The following is a 22,681-nucleotide window of genomic DNA, read 5'->3' on the forward strand; positions in this document are numbered from 1 at the left end:
TAATAAATATGGATAGGATTTTTTAATAGAGGAGGAGGAGTTTTATTGATATTTAGTTATTTAATTAAGAAAACAAAACATTGTGGACATAATAAATTTAAAATCAGGACGTTCACAACATGAAATTTACATTATAACAAATATTATTCTCAGAAGAGAGAAGAATAATGATAATAATAATAAAAACATAACAATTTTTTACAATAAAATAATGTATAATAAATGCAACTTTGTGCAAAAATAAATGCACAAAGTACAATATTGAAAATGTCTATATGTTTAGGGAGCGTATTTACTAGTCTTGCAACCCTCGCTAATAAATGGTGCCTGATAGGCTTGACTTGAGGAAACAGTTCTGACCCAGAATAAGTCATGGCTGCGACCACGTAGGTAGGTAATTTGACAGGCGCATATCAATTTTAATTCTTTAGGATGCCAGGATTAGAAACCATCTCTCGTGATAGCGGCAAAAATGTTTCAAGAGCATAGGTGACTTACGAGATTCAAGAGAGTGAAAAGTGAGCTGCCTTGTAGAAAGGCAGTCGGAAAGTAATCGTTTGACTATTATTAAATATTAGAATATTAGAATTTTAGAAAATAGAAAATTTGTGATTTATTTAGCATTTTATTATACGTTGTTGACACTGTATTTCCATTATATTGATTTTGGAAAAAGGTTTTATTAAAAGCAATTTTGGCAGTGTTTTCATGATGTAAACATGTCTTCAGAAAGAGTAATCGTTTAACTGGAATTACGTACTTTGATAAAAGTACCACAAAACATCGTTCACATATAAATAATGAATTAAATTGAAATACATTTGAATAGTTTATGAAAATATACAAAAGTTCTCTCGATAAGATGAGAATTTTGGATGCTTAATCATATAGGTTGAGCAAGTGACTGACATCCATTTCTCGTAAAAACAAAATCTGTTAATACAAACCTCTACTCTGTGGAGACCCATATGATTCTATTAGGATCGGACATGGTCGAAAAAAATCATATTATATTATATTTCAATGGTAAAAGTAAGTACCTTTTAATAAAACTGTAATATTTGTATGTAAATCTGTCATACTGTAAGTTTATATTGTTTTTATAAAGGTACGTATCGCTTAATTATTTTTTATAAAGTTATTTTTCAGTAAATTGTCAGTAATTAATCGCATGTTTAGTAATAATTATCCCTTCACTTATTATCCTCAGTAGCACGTCATTCACTTTTAATATAATTTATGAGCCCGTAGCGCACGCAATTCTAGAAATGTTGACAATCCGCGCAGCTTTTCTTACGTAGCCACCGGCCGGCTACAACGCCTAATGTCAGGGTTACGAATCGCAACCTATAACTTGTTCATTGTTACGATACGATTCGCGAAGAGGGGGGCTACATTGTAACGAATCCACCGCTAAAGAGAGGGAGGGCGACTTCGCGAAGCTCTGGACATTTTAAACTTTGAGCTGGAACACCACCAGTCAATAGGGCGATCCAAGACTGCTTGGACCTATCTCCACAGGCCAATAATCACCACCGGAATATTAATCCAATGGCCTAAAAGTGAAAGAAAAAAAAACAATTAATAAAACCTCTTTAGTTCAAATTAATCGATCAATAATTGTGTCCCAAATTCAAAGACTATGTAATTAATTTATTATTCCATCACCAATAATTAAAGTGTTCCATTTTCAAATTACCTTTAATAATTTCAGTGCTTTGTTCTTTTTTTTCAATACTAATATTGATAAGGTTCTATACCTAGTAGAGCTTTGTTATTTTTCCTGATACCGAAGAAAGCTTGCATTTTTTGCTGTCGGATTTTACAAGGTGAGTCTTTTTTTTGTATGCATTTTTTTCGAGAAGGTCGTTAATAATTCAATTGATATTTAATATTGTTTTTTGCTAGTAATTAATATTAAATTCTTCCGTATTGCATTTTTAATAATTATAAAGGACTAGTGACAAAACGTTTAGTTCATTTATCGCATGTTATCGTATACTTGATCAGGAATTATATAATTTTAAATATTCTCTAAGTATGGGGATGTGTAATATCATATCAAGTAAATTTATGAATTGACTTTTCTATAATATAACGTATACCTATGAATCTGACTATCCAGATAATCGATGTCATATTTTGTAATAGATTGTCAACTAAACATAATTACGTATACTATACTATAAGTATTAAAAAAGTTATATATATATATCGAAATTAAGTAATTTGTTTACAATGTAACCAAGATACTACATAATTATAGTCAGAATATAGACGTTTATTCAAAGTTTAAGGCTACATAAGTAAATCTCAGTAACCGAGGTACACTTCTATATTCTACAGTTAATATTATTATTCTTTGATTATTATTCTATTTCTAGGAGGAAAGACATTGTACTTAATTGAAATAATAACACAGTTATTATTATTTTTCTTGTTATATTATTTCTTTTATATATTTAAATTATGTACTTTTCTACATTTTTTTAAATACCTACGATTTAGGTTTTAAAACTGGTTTAGAAAAAATTTATAAATGTAGTAAAAGAAATAACATATTGAAAGCATTGTATGGCTATTTTGTTCAAATACAAATAAAATTCTTCGTTGCAAATGACGTTTTTGTGTTTCAAACGTAATTGGTTGATTATAACGTTAGTCTCTTATTGATATGCCCGTTTCAATTAGCTAATAAATCCTTTATTTCAATAAACATATTATACAAAATTAAATTGCACATATCGTTATAAAATTCAATTAATCGAGTACTGCTATAAGTTTTTCACATATAATATTATGTACCCATGTACGTATTTTTTGTAATATTCTAACTTTATAATATAGACTTAGGAATCGGTTTTTCGAAATAGATGTCTGAAATATTACATCTTGTCATTTTTTACGTATAATTATGACTGAATATTAATTATCATTGATCACACATGTTAAAAATCGACTTGGTATCCCCGTGTGTCTAATTATTTAGATCCAGTCTCGTGCGTATATTCAATTTTTGGCTAGCTCTACTTAAGTCAAATTGCAATCTTATGCAGATGTAGCATTTTTTGATTGTATTAAAACATAAGTATATAAAAATGTCATAATAATTAGTGGGTCATTGCTGGAATTTTAATAAAATCTTAAAATAGAATTCATGGTAGTTATAGTCTTTAAAAAAAATATCTGGATTCTGTAATCTATTATTTCGGATAGGTACATATAAAACACAATCAAAAATATGTCAATATTTAACCAGTCATGGATATAAATAAGTAGGCAGTCGTGCGGTGATTGTTGTTTATAGAGATGCTGATAAAAAACTACATATCCACATGCCTAATATTTGCTGCATGTTATCTTATTAGGATTTTGAGTATGAGGCTAATAAAGTAGTATAGTGTGCAGTATTTCAGATGTATATTTACGTAACATAAATAATATAATAGAGCTCTAAGAAGTGTGTAGTGAAAAGTCTCACACTATAATCCCCACTCTGTGGAGACTCGTATGTGGGTAGGTAGGTCATGTGTTGCTTAGGGGTGACAAATTATAAAGGCTAGCAAACGAAGAAATGAATACGATCATTACAACTTTTGAAAGTAGTGGATGTTTTCGATTAAGCGGAAATACGCTCACTTTGTTAGTAGTACCTACCTACTAACCAATGCTCCCTGTAAGGTGTGCGCGTGGGCATGTGTACACCTACCAAAATGTGTCCGTACACATGTTTTCATCCCCACACAGTCCTCATACAAAAATATTGTAAAAGAAAGTTTCCTTTGCCAGATTTTAGTTTTGCTCGAATTCACGAAACCATCATAATATTATGCACAATTCTTCGACTCATTTCTCGGAAGGCGAAGGTCAAGTGCGACTAACGCGAGCACGCAAGTAAATTTTTACGTCGAGCGGGTGATCACTATATTCGTCACGTTGTATCGCGTGCCAAAGTATACACACACGTATCTTAGTGTTTATCACTGAAATTAATAAATACCTTAAAAATATACGTTTAAATGAAAATTGTATGTGTGTGTTTGTGGGGGGGGGGTGTAAATGTACCGCACCGGATGACACAAACCCTAGTTGTGCCACTGCTCAGAAGCGTTGATGACCCACACACATAATAGAAAGAGGGAACGTTGCTACTAACATCTTAATTTTTCAAAATCACAAGGGGTCCTCCAAAATAGTCAGCGCTTTTGACTTCCGTGTACCTAAAACTGCTGCTCTTTGATTTTTTTTTGAAATGCGCTTCAGTAGATAATATGGATACCCCTCACAATTTTGTAGACAATTTGAGACTAAAAATGAAAGAGGGCTGCATTCTAAATATGTATGAGGAAGCACTTTTCATATTCTCTACTTAGGGGTAACATGGTTAAAAGAAAGGAAAATACTAAATACAATAATTTAAAGTTTGATAAAATGGTGTCTAATAGAGATTTTTCTTTCTCGTTTTTATATTATGTAGGTACGTCTTCTTCAATGTGACATAACATTAAACTTGAATGTTCGTTTCCCTGGCTTTCATAACTCATTTTTTTTAAATGTCTCTTGATCAATTAATTTTAAATGCAATCAGAAATTCCGATAAAACCGGATTTAAATCATATCAAAAATTTATTTAAAAAAATCCGTACAAAATAATAACTAAGAGCGGAATGCACAATCTAAGATTTCGTTCCTAAGGATAAGTCGCCGAAAAGCATGACTTAACTATAGACAATCCTGAGTATAGAGTTAAGGAATCCTTAACCATAGACTACTTTTGTTATGAACACCCCCCCTTCTGTATTACCATTTACCACTGACAGCTGCTGTCAAAATAAATTCGCATGTCTATAACACAGTCCATACACTCAAATTCATTTAACAATGTATCTCAATATGGATATTGATAGTGTTAATTCGTTTGGCATGTACTTGCAGAATATTATTTTATTTTTATACGCCAGCCCGCAGAAATACAAAATACCAGATGAAGAATGACACTTGATGCTAGTGTTACCATGTTAAAAAAAATCTTGTGGTGCCTGTGGAATCACGTATAATGACTTATAACGGAAACATAAGAGTATTATAATTAAATATTAATATGTATTTATAGTTATTGCATTTATAAAATGCAGTTGTCATATTTTTGTCATCGTTTAACAATTATAAAATAATTTACCTAATTTACCTAACGAGAATTTTTAAATATGGTATTATTTTCAATAAAAATGATCTTAACTAAGGACAGTGTTTCTGCATAGTGTTTTCTGCTAAGGAAATTTTAGTTATGACAAATGTTTCTGCATTCCGCTCTAAGTATATACCTAATAATAATTACAAAAAGGCCAATTCCTGCGTATACTTGTATATCCCCAATTATTCGTCATTTGGTAAATTAATAATTAGTCATTGTCTTGATTATTTTAATATTTCGAGTGATAAGATAAGAAATGATAATAAATACTTTATAGTATAATACTACAATCAATAAAACCTGTGTGACATAATAGTGTACCTACATATAATATATATTAAAAAAAATATATGTCATGCGGTTTTCCGTGTCTCCTGCATTTCTTATCATGGAATTAACGTAACTACAATATAATGTCGCCTCATTTCCTGAAAATAAATTTAAATTAAACTGTATTCATATCTCGATATCACACGATATAAATTGTATTTATTATTATTATTATAAGTAAACACAGATAATATACATAGAAGTATGTGAAGGGTGGGGGCAGGCTGTTAATATCTGACATAAATAGTGCATACTAAACCTTGCCAGTCAAATGTATTTGTTTTAATTAAACCAATACAAGAATGTGTGGATAGTATTATTTTGATACTTTTTAAAATTTAATTAAACCCTGCTTAACCCAAGCCATAGTAGATAAAAGTAAAAAAATATTCGTTTATCTATACAATATATGAAATTATGCCATTAAACCATACATGCATTTAGACATTTTATAGATAAAAGAATATTGATATACAATGATGCAATTAAACCATACATAATTTTAAATATTTTATAGATAGAAGAATATTTTTTATCGATTATGGTTTGCTGTGGGTGTGAGTTTTAAAACTGACTAAGCAATTTGTATTATGACTAAAAAAGTCTGCACCATTTTTTCGGATTGCCCATAAATTAATCTACCTATACCTAAATGGCTGTTATGGTTTGGTTAGGCAGTGTTTAATTGAATTTTCAAAACTAACTAGCAACATCTGAAAATTTTATTCTTAGTTCAATGAAAACAAATAAGTATGAATGACAAAGTTTACTGTGCACTATTTATGTCGAATCGTAACAGCCTACCACCAACCTTCGCAACTTATATATACTTAAGCGTCAATTACATTGAGCTTCTTTACGAGCTGTTTGTTGGCGAATTTATAATCTGCCTGTAAAGTCGCCCAGTGTAATCATCGAAATGTCAGCTTGTTCGATGATACACTGGGCGACTTTATAGGCAAATTATAAATTCGCCAACAAACAGCTCGTAAAGAAGCTCAATGTAATTGACGCATTAGTAAATATACTAATGAACTAATGAACAAAAATGATAAATACGACAAGCAAAAACATTAATTTTATTTATGTAAAAATGTACAATTATATATAAAAAAAAAAGATCCCATGAATTTCGTACAATAAATCAGCCGAAAAAGAACATAAAATCACTTCATAATTTTTATACTGCGGTCATTTTCGTTGCCATGTAGAATATCTGATTTTATGAACTTCCAATAATGTTTTACAGTTTTATTTTTAAATTCAGCACTCCCAAAAATATATAATTTGACACGAAACTTGCATTTAATAAAATAATTTTAATGTTATGGCTGGAATTTCTCAAACATCGACAATATCGGTGTGGACACGACTTGTGCCAAGTTTGATGGTCTCCTCAAAAAGTGCAGCTTATTTTACTTACTCGTATTTATGTGTGTGAAAGAAAGGTAAAATAAGAATGAAGAAGTAGATTAAGTTTTCGACAACTTTGTTTGTGAATGTTTGTGTGAAATTTACCTTTGACTTGTGCACACAATATTATAAATTTGGTATATCTCCCTTTTTCTTACGAACAGATTCATTCTTCTGATGTGATTGTATTATATACATTCAATTTATATATTTGTTTTACACGAGACTAATCATATAGGTATATATCGATTTGATGACCAAAGATTTTTCATGGCTTAGAACCATTTTTTTTCGATTGTTCATTTCAGTGTTTTTTTTTTTATTTTTTATGGTCAATTATCGGAAATAAATTGAGGCGTCTAATTCCAAAAAGCGATAAGTCCATATTTGGTCAAAATCGAGAAAAAATACGTACACATTCTTTGTATAATTTTGCACAATATGTATTGATCTATAAATTCCAAAACGCGGCATAACCCTACGAAAAAAAAATTGTTAAGTCTCGATTTATTACAAAAAGCGCCAAGTCCGTGTTTCAAATTATTATTTAAAGCTTGGTTGATTTCACGCGTGTTTAAGTCAACCAATAAGGGAACGTTCAATATTGAAAAGGGCGTCTCCCATGCTGTAGCATCTGGTAAACTCATGAAAGTGCCATGGAAATATGTGCCTTATGTGGAGTAAATTAAAAAGTGAGGTACAAATAGCGCTACGTCCAATTTTATTTTGCCTATATTTATTAAATTTAAGAGTTTATCGGCTGAAACAAATTATACATAGACATAGAATACAACGGAAAAAATAATCTCACGGTAAAACAAATAATTAAAGCTTGAAACATAAAAACGTTGTTTCCCGAAAATATTGATCTGTGGGCTTGTCGCTTTTTGTAATTAGACACCTCAATTATTGATTTTGACACCTGGACATAATAGATCTTCATCTACATATTATGCTTCATCTAGAATGGACATTGAATTGTTTATTACATAAATACTCTCTCAATACCTTGTTTTATACGGATGGCGGAATACAGGGATCGCTTGAGAAACAACTAAGGCATTTGATACGAATCACGATCCTCAACAGCGAGCAATACAAAAAGAAAGATGGAAAAACGAATAATCATGAGTCATAGAATCTGTGATTATTTAGAAACCAAATTGGTATAAAGTTGTTTTGATAATAATGAAGATGTTTAGTTCTGAGATGAATTACAATAAATTATTGTTTGTAAAAACCTATGACGAAATTCTCAAAATATTAAAAAATAGCTTGTTAGGCTGTATTTTAGGTCAAAACAACATCTTTATTATTTCTATGATTTCTATCACGTGTTACACATAATTAAAATTCATCCATTCTGGGAACACATTCTGAAAAATCATGTGATTTTTAAAAACGGATATTTCGTTACGTCATTGAATAAAACCAGAAATTTTAATCGATTCCAAAATATTTTAATCTGACGTATCTTTATAGAAAGTATATCTAGAAATACGCACACGTTTATTGGCATCAAATTTAAAAGAAATCATTAAATATTTTAAGAAAAAAACTATATTTAAATTCTGTAGAATAATAAAATACATAAATTCAAATGAAGTTTAGGTACATGAAAAATGAATACGTCAAAATAAACTAATATTGTTTATGGTATCAATTTACCTATTCGATTTTTAAATTTGTAACTAAAATTAAGATAGTACAATAACATTGTCAGTACATAATGAGGCGTCATTAGAAATTAAATATGAATTCAAAATTGACAGATGGGCCTACATTAGGAACGCATTGTGCAATTATTACATAAGCTCTACCTTGACATCTTTAGGTTTAATACAATACAATAATAATAATCAAATTTCCAGTAATAATACAGTACCTACCTTGTCGTTATTGAAGTCAAAACATATTTACTGTGTTGTCAATATTATAGATTTTTAATATGATGTTGTTTATTACAAATTAATGTATCTACTACATTGTATTCATTTAAATTTAAATAAAAGACAATATTTTAAATCTATTTATTCCTTTAATGTATACGTTTTTGGTATATTTCAACTGGTTTTGATGATTATTATAAACTATGACGTAAAATAAATAATAAATACTGTAGTTTTTTAAGAAAAATATATACTTTAACGGCCCACATGCTCAGCGTACGTCAAAATGAAGATTAATAAAATGAAAATAAAATGATTAAGGGGGGACATGCTCGTCGAAGGTCAAAATTGAGTTTTTATTGTATATTCAAACCATGATCCTGGACACTCCTTAAACGTTGTAGATGATCTATTTATATAATTTTGAAGCCTTATTATCCTTTATACTTATTTTAAACATTTGATGACTGCATGAAGTATTTTTGTTACATAAAATAGTATTCTTTTAAACCTCTCGCTCTAATGTTTTAGAATATAGTCATATTTCGGTACATAACTGTGCAGTGGTGTTAAGATTTTTTACATGTATTAATTTTTAAACGTATTTATAAAACTATTGGCATAATTTATTACGAGATAATTTTTGTAAAATATTCACGATAAAAAATTATATTGATAATCTCTGTGATCCCAAATTTGACAAGAATTAGGCATTTTTTTATTCAAAAAATCGGCAAGATTAACACATTTCAAGATGATTCTAAAGATATGTATTATAAGCTATGTCTTTGACCATTCAAGTGTGATAAACATCTTATGAATAATGATTGCTTTATAATAATTATTGACCTAAGAATAAGGTAGTGTTTTTTTGAAATACGCCATTTCTTTTGTCATTCCCCAGTGGTTAAGCTACAACATACGGCCGTAGCCATAAATTGACAAACTATAATTGAAGTAGGAAGTAAAATTATATTGACGCGCGTGTTTGAACATGTACCGTTTAAAAAAAAATAAAAAAAAAACGGTTAGGTACATGTTCAAACACGCGCGTTAACATAATTTTACTCCCTACTTTAATTATAGTTTGTCAATTTATGGCTACGGCCGTATGTTGTAGCTTAACCACTAGGGAATGACAAAAGAAATGGCGTATTTCAAAAAAACACTACCTTATTCTTAGGTCAATAATTATTATAAAGCAATCATTATTCATAAGATTTTTATCACACTTGAATGGTCAAAGACATAGCTTATAATAAGTATCTTTAGAATCATCTTCAAATGTGTTAATCTTGCCGATTTTTTGAATAATAAAATGCCTAATTCTTGTCAAATTTGGGATCACAGAGATTATCAAAATAATTTTTTATCGTGAATATTTTACAAAAATTATCTCGTAATAAATTATACTAGTGGTTTTATAAATGCGTTTAAAAATTAATAAATGTAAAAAATTTTAACACCACTGCACAGTTCTGTACCGAAATATGACTATATTCTAAAACATTAGAGCGAGAGGTTTAAAAGAATACTATTTTATGTAACAAAAATACTTCATGCAGTCATCAAATGTTTAAAATAACTATAAAGGATAATAAGGCTTCAAAATTATATAAATATATTATCTACAACGTTTAAGGAGTGTCCAGGATCATGGTTTGAAAATACAATAAAAACTCAATTTTGACCTTCGACGAGCATGTCCCCCCTTAAGAAAAAGAGAGCATAACCCTGGACTATGTGCTACGGCCGTATGTTGTAGCTTAACCACTGGGGAATGCGAATAGAAATGGCGTATTTCAAAAAAATACTACCTTATTCTTAGGTCAATAATTATTATAAAGCATATATTATTCGTAGAATGTTTATCACATTTGAATATTCAAAGGCATAGCTTTATAATCAGTATCTTTAGAATTATTTTCAAATGTGTAAATCTTTCCCATTTTTTGAATAATAAAATGCCTAACTCTTGTCAAATTTGGGATCACAGAGTTTATCAATATAATTTGTTATCGTAAATATTTCACTATAATAATGTCGACATAAATTTTACTAATGGTTTTAAAAATTAATAAATATAAAAAATCTTAACACCACTTAACATGGACGTACTGAAATATGACTATATTCTAAAACATTAGAGCGAGAGGTTTAAAAGAATACTATTTTATGTAACAAAATTACTTTATGCAGTCATCAAATTTAATGTTTAAAATAAATATAAAGGATAATAAGCCTTCAAAATAATGTAAATTGATTATCTACAACGTCCAGGGTTATGCTATGAAAATAGCATAAAAGCTTCATTTTGACGTACGCTAAGCAGTCCCCCCTTAATAATGTATACAATTTAGTGATGATTAGGTGTAATCATTGATACCTTCTCCTAAGTATTATAAACGTATTTTAAAAAAGTTAATCAAAAATTAAATACTCAGCTACGTCTTAATAATTCCGAGGGCAAATAATATTTAAATTATTATTAATTTTGCATAATATTACAATTTATTATTTAATTGCCTACTGACATAAAATTATAAGTAAAGAAAGGTCAGTATATTCAGTGGTCCGCTAAAAGTTGGATTTATTTCCGTTGCAAATAAACGTTGTAGAAAAACTGTTGGGTGCAAGTTTGAATCCTGTGTTTGGAAAAATTAGACATTCTTTTTTGAACGGGTGTTTGATTGTAAGCAAAGAATCAATAATTTTGGTGAAAAGCTGATAGTAAGTAAGAACCAGGGAACACAAAATAAATGGAAACTGGCTCATTCTAACGGGTTTGCTAGCAATTTTGAAGCATGATCTGTTTTATTATTTTAGGCCATAAAACCAAGGAACACCAAAGCGCACTGAATGTTCTCAAATATTGAATGCGCGTTATGTTTACTTGAAAAACTTAAGATGCATATTATGAGACAGATAGAACCAAGCGAATATGGGTTCGAGTTTCACAAAAGAATGTGATATTCTCAAGTCTTGTGAATTATTCGTTGAATAAAAAGATATTTATTGAAAATCTTGATTTTCGAGGGAAATGTAATTTTTTCGGTTTAGTCTAAAATATTATAAATTATTTAGCAATGCTCAATGAACTTGTAATGATCCGATAAGGAATCAACCCCAAAATATCCATAATATGTACCTAACTGAATTATTCGTTATTGGGTTATATGTAATATTTAAAAAATACTTGTTTCTTTATTGGATTATAAAGAATAGATCTCTCTATATTGGATGGCACCATTAACTTTGAAATTTTGAGTCGTTTCCATATAGAACTATAATCCGATATGCTAAGATGAGAATGTATCAATAATTTTAAAAAACTTCTGAGAAATATTTATAATGACTAAAAAAATCTTTTTCAAAAAAATACCCAGCATGATTCGAATCTGCACTTCTCGAAATTCGCACTCATGTGCACTGATCACCAGTGACGTCCCGTGGGGGTAGGCAGATTGAGCGTCGCCTGGGGGCGGCAGTTATTCGATGGGCGGCAAATCGATGAGAATCATTAGATATATATGTATAAATAGCTATATAAAATTAGTAATAACGGAAATATCTTTCCTTTAAAAATTTCACCTCACTGGTTGGAAATAAAATGTAATTAACATAAAAGATTTATCAGAACTATAATTATGTTGTCAGGTTCGCGATGTCTAGTTTACTTCCGTTGTCCTTGGACGTTATGTCCTTGATGACCAGCAATGGCACGTGCAGATTTTCGAAGTAGGTATATTTTAATTATAGGTAGGTACTACCTACACACTTACATAATTTTAAATGTATTCAAAAATGTTTTTGCCTGTCACTCGCGAGTTTTGGAAGTTGTCAGGTATATTTTTTAATGTATCTGAAACCGTGGACTCGCAGTATTGTCTATTGAAGCAGATAATATATCATTTAAATAATATTAGATTTAGTGGTAATTATATTTTGTTAGTAATGTATCCGAACAACACATTTCTTAGAAATTGGAGTCATGAAAGGATGATAAAAAATACTGTATAAAAAATGGGGTGGCATTATGGCCGTGCCTAAAGGCGGCATTTTGTCTAGGGACGTCACTGATGATCACTATGCTATACATGTCCTATCTAATTGCGACGAAGTTAACTAATATATTACAATGATCTCTGAAGCGCTTTATAAATTTGTATTTTAAAGCGAAGTATTGAATTACCTTAAAATTACAAACCGGTATCAGGATCACTCCAAATTTTTGTTATAACGTACTTGCACTTGATAATAGTTAAATTTTATAAATTAAATTCAACATATTATTTTACTAAAATCTATATAAAATCACAATCAAGCATTAGAAAACAAACATATAGGTTATACAATGCAGTTGAATATAGGAGTTCAAAGCCGTCGATAATAATACAATATTAAATTGAACCATAGATAATATACGTCATATTATTTAAAATTGGAATATTCGTATTTCTTTACGTTTGAAAACCGGATATCAAATCGTAAAGTAATTCAACCCCACTTTGAGTCAGTCACAGTCAGTAACAACATGCTGTTTCAAGGTTTTACTTTTTGATCTAGCCACCCGGCCGGCCATTGTAATAAAATAACACTCGATCAGGCTCGCTGGACCTTATTATTATTCAGCGACTCAGGAGTTTTCAATCGCTTCGATTTATGTATATCTATATATTATTATTATTCTCTAAAGGCGATCAAGTCAGGCTTCTTTGCATTGGCGGGTTTAGGGACATATCCCGAGGCATACTGACTTATTTTTAGCCCCACGATAATAAATAAAACAAAACCAGAAACTTCAACTATCAACTTACCTAAAATAACAACATACTTATCTCTTTTTAGGGATTTTGTTATGCGTTGAGTATCATTTTATACTCAATTTGTGAGAAATAGACATATTTTTAAGATGTTGGTATAATTTAATAACTATGATTAGTTTGAACTATTTCGTGGCCCCTTTTTAAATATTCTGATGAATCGATTGCATCTTTTGCGTTAAAGAAAATCGCTGCTGTATTATATTTCATACATTAACACTAATTACTGTGTTACATAAGTACTTATGTCTTTAAAGTTACGCAGGGACAATGGTATGACGAAAGCCTTCTCTGTATGCATAAACGGAGCCTGAATATGTTGAAGTAAACCTGAAAATGTTACTTCAAAGACTAATGATGAAATTAGCTAGGCACGAGTCGTTTGGAGTTTCTGATTCATTTGTAACAATAGTATCACGTTGTTACTGTACGTATCTGTCAAAAACCTAGAATATTTAAACGGGATTTTAAATTCACTTAATCGATCGATTCCATACAAAATTAAATAAGTATACAGATTTGCCAAATAAACCATGAATTATTACGACTTTGGATTAAAACAAATACGTACCTCACGTTGACTTGTCAATCAGCACTATAACATGTAGTTTTATAATAGTATGTAATAATTTGATTTTATAAATTTATGTTTATTTACGCTTTTGGTGTTGTCCAACGCTTAAAACTGTATCTATACATGCTCATAAAGCCATTAAACTTGTATAATATTGTACATTTCATTATACTTCATTTTATTGGGCGTATGTTGAACGTAAAGACAACCAAATTAATAATAATTAACATACTATTACATCGAATATTAATTATTGAAATCTTCACACAACCAGTGACAGCCCTCGGTAAAATACCTCCCTTACGAAGATAAATTAATTATTTTGCTTTCTACCAGGTTAAGTATCAAATTTCTAGTAATCGATATGTAAGTAAATTTTATTAATTAATAATGGCGTGGTTAAATTAGATAGATAAACTGAGATAGCATACTTATCCACTAACAATAATAGTTGAAGATTTCACACGCACTCAGTGCTGCGGTCGAAAAAATATCATATCTACGGAATCTACGGTGAAAAGTTGTAATATTCGTTTAAATTATCGCCCATGCAGTTCTTAAGCAACCCATGGCCTGCCTACTTCTACGGGAAGTCACTGCAATGAATATAACAATCTTTAGGCCTTTTACGCACTGTCAACTAGTCTCCGGAAATCATGGTTGTGACTGGTTGTGCCAAAAACAATATGCGTAAACGGTGATGAAGTGATTAGCATGAAAGACGACCCTCGTAGTCCAATGCGTAAGGCACTGACTTTTTAATGTCATAATAAATGAGATAACATTCTTCAAAAAATTTGAGACTATAGAAGCGATGCAGATTTCAATGAACAGGCTTAACGAAACGAATTGAAATCATTATAATAAATTTATTTATCTTTTTATAAAAGCGGGGAGATTTTGTACAACTTTAGTAATGAAAACTATCCCCAGTTGTCTATGGCTAAACCTGTCCGCGAATTCCTATTTTCAAACTTTTGTTCACGTAGCTACACACTTCCTTTGTTAGAACAAGTTTTGGCTCAAGTCGCTGACCGCAGACTAACATAATTATTTTCGAAAATGGCGGAATGAAATCAGATCACGAATCTGTGTGATACGGCTTGCAAATTATGCCATCGAGATGATTTCTTTTGACGTAATGGGCGTGAAACATTTTGGCGAAATTCGACTTGATCTTGAATCTTGATACATGACCATGAGAGCCCGCTAGAATTTATTACAATTTAGATGTGCAACAAGCTGTACCAGATAAATTGCGGCGATATCCGAATTATTATTTGTGTTTATTTCTTTTAGTAATCGAATCAAATCCTAGTTAAAATTATTTGAGTAAACAAAACACTTTACAAATAAAATAACAAGATTTGCAATCCATTATAAATGCTGTTTTACTAGCAAGGGCGATGGACGTCTTTTCCAAGCAGATCATTGCGCTTATCAGTTTTAATTGTTGCCTTTTTGCGGCAGAAATCACGCACACTTTAATTTTTCAATTTAAAATTTATTTGATATATTGTGGAGATTACAAATTATAAGTTTAAGACGTTCACAACATGACATGAAACATTATTATAAAGAATAAAGAAAAAGAAAAGTAATAAAAGTGATAAAAATGAAAATATAAAAAGAGAACATAATATAAACATACAAAAGCAGTGAAAATACAATTATACATTATTATAGAAGTTCAAAGTAGTACACCAAGTTTTCTACGGAGACCCTATTTTAAGAATTTATAAAATAGCGTCCACCTGAACTCAGCTCATGCAAGTGGAATATATCAACACAATAAACAATCGAGGTTGGTGTATATCGTTTGATATGTTACGGTATCTACACAACGAATGTAAACATGTATCAGATAGTGGAGGGTAAAAACACGTTTAATACTATCAAATCATTTTATGACATATTTTTCTTCATCGTGAAAACGGATGATTTGGCCGTCTGTAAGACTACTCCACAGCTTGGCTGTATCCTACATCCCTATTGGAATTTAACGGGACGCACGGCTGTGTTAATGAATTGTTTGATCCCGTTTGATCTGTCAATATGGAGGGAGCTCTTCGTCGTCCTCTCCAACTTTCGATCTCAATCTTTGATAACTGGTCCTGATACATTCCCAGGCATATAAAACTGCTGATGCTTCACAGCAAACACAAACCCTTGTACTACGCTCGATTAAGACAGGTGTGGTGACCAAATATCGCATTTTATTCAGATCCTCGGAATATATGAATAATAAAATTAGAGAGTTCGGTGAATAAAAACCCGAAGAAATTATGCATTGAATCTAAAGTTCGCTTATCATAAAATGATGTGTCTTGATATTGGAGTTAAATAACATTGTATATTTATTATGTACCGTTATACCTTTTAATTTATTTTGAAATATTTCAACAAGGCGTAATGCTCATAATGTCATAATATATCAGCTCTCCATAATATAATATTATTTTGTCGTAAGTTGCAATGCGCAAATAAACCAACCTTTATTTATTTATGACTATTGCGTATTTTCGATTTTTTTATTGTTATTATGGGTCATTTACATTGTATTTTAATATTTTATCTGAGAGCGTATACATATATTTACAAATTAAGCGAGCAGAATTTCCATTTTGCGTCGAAACATTTAGTATTTTGATTTTAGTAGCAATAAACGACTTGTTCTATAAAAATTCTACCTTCAACTTTCGAGTTCTTATTTATTTCTTTATTTGTTTATAAAAGTGATATTAAATACATTAAAACATAATATTCATTTAAGACGTTCACAATGAGAAATTTAAATTTTAAAAAGAACTGTTTATAATATAGATGAATTAAAATAATGTAATGTACATTAAGAATAATTCCAAAGACGAGCGATCCAAAATATATGACAGCAAAAAAATGCTAATTATGAATTTTCTTGGAAACTGGAAGAAAACTTTACATTGTCATCTGTCTTAATCGTTATTTAAACTTAATTTAAAATCCTCTCAAACAGTCAATACAATAAATTATTAAATAAATATGCAGATATTGTCGAATAAATATCAAAATTTGAGTTTGTTATGCATGGAAGATATTACTTCATTAATTAGGAATATAAAACATGATTGACTTGTACTGAAACCAAAATATTCAATATCAAATAATAGCTTTAGCCCTTTTATAAGACAATACATAATTTTAAAATGTTTAGATGTAAGCCAATAATCTAATAAGTCTGTAAGCCAATAAGCATTCAATTCTAAATTAAAACTATTATTTTAATTTCCAATGCCACCATTTTGGTATAATTCTAAATATTAACACAATCAATAACTAATATTAATAATTATAGCTATGGCCCACCTGCAACCAAATAAACTAAATAACTCAAAATTTCGGCTCGATCACACCAATCAACATACGAGTTTATGAATAAATTAATAATGAAAATTATTCGCCAAGATAATTTATAAGTAAGTATATAAAGAAAATATGTATTTTTATTGAGCACTTGCTACAAGATTTATGTGTTTTTATGACGTAGGCCAATCGAGATGTTGTGTAGTTGTCGACGATTTTGCAAAATGTCGTATGGCGCAAATTAAGTAGTTTCTCGATGTATTGTGATATAATCCATTTTAACATTCTATACAAAAACTGTTTCAGAGGTAGGGTAGTTTTGTATCGAAGTATTAGCACTTATTGTAACAATTATTACTATAAGTAGTTTTAATTGTTACAATAAGTGATATGCTTTAACAGCACCTCTCTAGGGTGTGTTAAAGTTTAGAGCGAGATAGACAGTTTTGACTGCTTAGACGGCTAACGTATTGCAACAATAATACATATAAATAAAACATATGAAAAACTACCTTCAATAGCTACCGATAGCAGTCTTGTGTGATGAGTAGATAGATGCGTAGTGTAATGTCTAGTCTCTGTCTGTAACCTTAGGTTACACGACCCATTCAAATGAAAATATTTCAGTTAATATGCACTTCGTCATCTTCATATTTCGGCTATTCTTAGATTCATCAATATTAATTACATCTAATTAAAATGTTATTTTCAACATCGATAGCATTATCCAGTATTTAATTTACCTGCTGGCTTCAATTTTCAGTGGACTGTAAATTATGACGGAATGATTCGGATGCTGGGGGGAAGTTATGTGTAGGATGCCAGGCACTGACGTTTTATGCTGTTGAGGCTGGCTCTACCATTCTCGCGCGCTATTGCTTATTAGGTCACCCGGTGCGCGGCACTGCACGTCAAAAATTTGTTTAAAAATTAAGTTTTGATCTCTTTTACAAATTGTCAATTTTGTATAGTAACGGTTAAACGGCGTATGCGCCTAATGCGTCAATTACATTGAGCTGCTTGTTGGCGAATTTACAATCTGCCTGTAAAGTCGTCCAGTGTCATCATCGAACAAGCTAACAAGCAGATTGTAAACAATCTACCGAGAAAAGTTGAAAGCCGGTCAACTTTATACGCTACACGCCGGCGTGTGGGCCTACTGCGTCTGCGCAGTAGAGCGTAGTAGCAACCTCCCGGTAAAAAAACGAACTACGTTCTGTCAAAACAGTCGCTGGCTTGTGGCTTTTCAGCGAATGGAAAGTTTTGTGTGTAATCATCACTCAGCTGAATCGCCCGCTTTTAAATTCGCCAACAAACAGCTCGTAAAGTAGCTCAATGTAATTGACGCTTTAGAATGACAATTAATATCATTTACACATTATTAAAATAAAATATAAGTAAAAAAAAAGTGTCGGAAGAACTTTACAAATAGTCCTGTCATAAGCATATCCTATCAAAATATATAACTAAACTGCCAACCTGAAGAGAAATGGTATTTCTCATTTAAATTATGGCAAATATTTTTTTTGACATACGACGTATTGACAAATCAGCTTCATTGTCACAACATGATATAACAAAACTATGTAGGCAGTAAATATTAATATTATCAGTGAAGTAGGTAGGTACAATAAATCTAATAATTTACAATATCCTCGTGACTTTAAAGACCTTGCTGTGAGACACGTCTTCTTCCCACATCTTATCACTAATAATTTTCTCATAATAATACATTAACCGATTATTAAACGAAATGCTCAAAGATTATAATTTATTAAACACACAATGTAATTATGTTACGGCTAGAGTCTCTATTTGATAATACAAAAATTCGAATTGGTATTTTTTTAATCTTTATTTTATGGCCATAGAATAAAATTAAGGAATCTGTTTTAACCAAAGAAATTCGGTCAGTTCTGTTGTGACATTTGAAATTGCAATCACACGAAACTTAAGTTGATAAACTCCAAAAATATTAAGATCTTTCTGTCTGTCAGCTCGTCGCTGTAGATTGGTTTGTCGAATAGACCAAATGTCAAATGTTCAGGAGACGAAAAACAAATTTGATTAACCTATATTTAAATACACGAAGGTATTTAAATTGTAGTTTTTACAGCATATGAATGCTGTTTTCATTATATAGCAATTTAAAGAAAAGAATGGTTTTGGTCCACTTAGATACAAAAAATCATTCTACATTAAAAGGTCGATTTCAACAAAAACGACGAGCTGTCTTTATGTTCTTGCTCAAACTATAGCAGCCATTTTTTGAGTGAATTTTGATAAAGTAATTATAGACACCTACTGCTTTTCCAAGAAAGAAGGTATAACTGACTCTCACATACTTTCGAAATAAATGACATACTTAATGTGTTTTTTTCCATTTTTTTATAATACTGTGAATTAATAAAAACGGTGATATTTTGTATTTTTTTTCCGACCATGTCCGATCCTAATAGGATCATATGGGCCTCCACAGAGTAGAGGTTTGTATTAACAGATTTTGTTTTTTACGAGAAATGGATGTCAGCCACTTGCTCAACCTATTAGGTCCATACCCTGACAAACACAAACTGAAAAACAATATGTGTACTTGCCAGACCCAGGATTCGAACCTTAAGACCCACAGCGTGATAGTCCAACGCTTATGCCGCGCGGCCACCTTGGGTGTCTTTTTGTATTAGTAGGAAGTTAAAATACAAATAAAGTAGTAATAAATAAGCAGTAACTGCAATAAATACGAGCAATAACTGCCTTTTTGCTAAGAAACGTGTATAATTTTAGCAGATGTCCATTTTTTCACTAAGGATTTTAACGGTATTTTAGTGATAATACTAATTTAAAAGTTAAGAGAATATTTAGCTTTCAAAATTAGCTGACGGATGGCATTCATAACTAAATTTCATAAATTTTGCGAGTTACTGCCTTCTTCGTTGGAAGGGCAGTGTAGTGGATTGCAGATATAAATGGTTTTACACAAAATTTACATGAATTTTCAACTAAATAACATTACCGATGAGTATTATTCTACTAATCGTGACGAATTGTATTTTTTGTCCGTCACTAAAATTGTCGACAAATAAAAGTCGTAGCAGTAGTGTGAAGTTCTCTACAAATGAACATGCTAAATCACTTGTAGCTTAGGTAATCAAGGACACAGTGGTCCTTTTTTTGTTTCTTCATCTCTATATAAGATGTTTTTTGAACATCTTTGGTTTTAACGTAGTTACCTATTCTTTTTGTCATGAGTTTTTAAGGGGGGACATGCTCGTCGAAGGTCAAAATTGAGTTTTTATTGTATTTTCAAACCATGATCCTGGACACTCCTTAAACGTTGTAGATGATCTATTTATATAATTTTGAAGCCTTATTATCCTTTATAGTTATTTTAAACATTTGATGACTGCATGAAGTATTTTTGTTACATAAAATAGTATTCTTTTAAACCTCTCGCTCTAATGTTTTAGAATATAGTCATATTTCGGTACATAACTGTGCAGTGGTGTTAAGATTTTTTACATTTATTAATTTTTAAACGAATTTATAAAACCATTAGCATAATTTATTACGAGATAATTTTTGTAAAATATTCACGATAAAAAATTATATTGATAATCTCTGTGATCCCAAATTTGACAAGAATTAGGCATTTTATTATTCAAAAAATCGGCAAGATTAACACATTTGAAGATGATTCTAAAGATACTTATTATAAGCTATGTCTTTGACCATTCAAGTGTGATAAAAATCTTATGAATAATGATTGCTTTATAATAATTATTGACCTAAGAATAAGGTAGTGTTTTTTTGAAATACGCCATTTCTTTTGTCATTCCCCAGTGGTTAAGCTACAACATACGGCCGTAGCCATAAATTGACAAACTAAAATTGAAGTAGGGAGTAAAATGATATTAACGCGCGTGTTTGAACATGTACCGTTTAAAAAAAAATTTAAAAAAATTCGGTTAGGTACATGTTCAAACACGCGCGTTAACATAATTTTACTCCCTACTTTAATTATAGTTTGTCATTTTATGGCTACGGCCGTATGTTGTAGCTTAACTACTAGGGAATGACAAAAGAAATGGCGTATTTCAAAAAAACACTACCTTATTCTTAGGTCAATAATTATTATAAAGCAATCATTATTCATAAGATTTTTATCACACTTGAATGGTCAAAGACATAGCTTATAATAAGTATCTTTAGAATCATCTTCAAATGTGTTAATCTTGCCGATTTTTTGAATAATAAAATGCCTAATTCTTGTCAAATTTGGGATCACAGAGATTGTCAAAATAATTTTTTATCGTGAATATTTTACAAAAATTATCTCGTAATTAATTATACTAATGGTTTTATAAATCCATTTAAAAATTAATAAATGTAAAAAATCTTAACACCACTGCACAGTTATGTACCGAAATATGACTATATTCTAAAACATTAGAGCGAGAGGTTTAAAAGAATACTATTTTATGTAACAAAAATACTTCATGCAGTCATCAAATGTTTAAAATAACTATAAAGGATAATAAGGCTTCAAAATTATATAAATAGATCATCTACAACGTTTAAGGAGTGTCCAGGATCATGGTTTGAAAATACAATAAAAACTCAATTTTGACCTTCGACGAGCATGTCCCCCCTTAATAATTTCATAGATACTTTGGTGTGTTAAAGTTAGATCATTAACTATCAAATTCAACTCCCACCGATCGAAAAACAAGAGTTAAAAAAGGAATTTCAAACGTGGTAATATCAATCAGTCGATCGTCATTATTTAGTACAATGTTTATTAAATCCTGACTGAATGCCTTTCTTAATTCTTTTCACTATTCTCGGCCGCTGGTTTCAAGGCTGCCACTTACCTGCCTAGACTTGATGAATTTGTCAATCTAGCTGATTTATAGTATCCCTGTGATCACACTTATCGCAATTGTTCATCAACTGGCCGAGATACCTAAAATACGGAATACTGTCATTTCATCAGCTTGAAGAATAATTAATTAGTTTTTGTTAACACTTTGAATGATTTGTAGTATTTCTGAAAATACACATATTCCAGTCACGTTACGATACTCTCAATTTTTAGATCCATATTGTATCTTATTAC

The 22,681-nt window shown here is 30.4% G+C and overlaps 1 protein-coding gene across 1 annotated transcript in view; it reads left to right on the forward strand.

The window, feature by feature from the left end:
* The first annotated feature begins 1,478 nt into the window (after positions 1-1,478).
* LOC147069631 (uncharacterized) overlaps positions 1,479-22,681 on the forward strand; it is a 95,079-nt gene continuing 73,876 nt past the window's right edge. Inside the window, exon 1 of the mRNA XM_085950388.1 lies at positions 1,479-1,829. The gene's annotated coding sequence lies outside the window, so the exon portion shown is untranslated. The remainder of the gene's footprint in view (positions 1,830-22,681) is intronic.

Source organism: Rhyacophila brunnea, unplaced genomic scaffold (assembly GCF_057557595.1).
Source record: "Rhyacophila brunnea isolate RB1 unplaced genomic scaffold, BYU_Rbru_1.0 scaffold_23, whole genome shotgun sequence".
Taxonomy (NCBI): Eukaryota; Metazoa; Arthropoda; class Insecta; order Trichoptera; family Rhyacophilidae; genus Rhyacophila; species Rhyacophila brunnea.